The sequence below is a fragment of the Pteropus vampyrus genome, unplaced genomic scaffold (assembly GCF_000151845.1).
Source record: "Pteropus vampyrus isolate Shadow unplaced genomic scaffold, Pvam_2.0 Scaffold29, whole genome shotgun sequence".
Classification (NCBI taxonomy): Eukaryota; Metazoa; Chordata; class Mammalia; order Chiroptera; family Pteropodidae; genus Pteropus; species Pteropus vampyrus.
In genome coordinates, this window is record NW_011888810.1 from 5,462,720 (window position 1) to 5,463,938 (window position 1,219).

A 1,219-nucleotide genomic window follows, 5' to 3' on the forward strand; every position below is an offset into this window, starting at 1 on the left:
AATGTCTAGTCACTATGTTGTACACCTGAAACTAATATAATATTGTATGTCAACTGTAATTGAAAAATAAATCATTTTTTAAGAAAATGAACAGAAAACAAGAAAGCATAAAGAAATTGTGCATGTGTTCTCTTGGCCAATCTTCCTCACATCAGAGAGTAAAGGGAAGGCCATGGGCTGTGACTGGAGATAAAGCCAAAAGCTAACATAAACCTCGAAACAAAACAAACAAAATCAAAGATCGAGAGCTTTACTTACAAGCTATAATTCTGAAGGGTGGGCCCTGCCCCAGTTTTGTTGTACTGAATTTATTTCACCAAAATTTAGTACTTCACAAACCCCTACATATAAGTTTCTAAAAATTGTGCATAATTGTTCAAGCTCAGGATCATTCTGGGCTATTACTACAAATTTTATATGTGATCCTTTTCATTGAATACTATACCAAATCCTTGTGTAATCATCAATTTCCTTCCAAGGCAAATATTCAAATTATGTTTTGTAAAAACTAAATGAAAAGGCAGTTTTTCTCAGTTTCCAAAATTTGAATCATCTGACCAGTGAAGAATAAAATCTGGAAAAAGTTCAATTGACCTGAATATATAGTATTTTTCTCTGCATTTGTGCTTACACATATAATGTGGATCATATATGTATCTTTAAAATATATTTAAGAGGATTTTTATATGTATTATTGTTATTTGGCAAACAACAAAAGAAATTGTTAAGAATGAAAAATAGACTAGATGGCAGAAAAGAGAAGGTATCTATACCTTTTAGTAGTATTAATAAAAGTCAGCATGTATTAGTTATTCAATATGTGCCAGGTACTGTGCTAATAAGCTCTTGATATATTTTATTTCATTTAATCCTCACGACAGCCTAATTAGGAAGATATTGTTATCTTCCCAATGCAGATGAAGATTCTGGATTCAGAGGGATCATATATCTTTGCATGGTCATCGAATGATGAGTCAGGATTCAAACCCAGGCCCATCAGACTTAAAAGGTTATTCTCTTGTTACTGTGCTGCATTGCCTTGGGAGAGATGAAATAAAAAGGACATCTAGGCCTTTGAACTCTATTATGGCCCCTGAGACACATAAGAAGAATTGGAAATAAATGATTTCACAAAGACTTATGGGCAGAGCTGGGATGATTTAAGGTGGAGAATTGGGGATGGGAGGTAAAAAATTCTTACTTAGCCTCTCATTTCAAT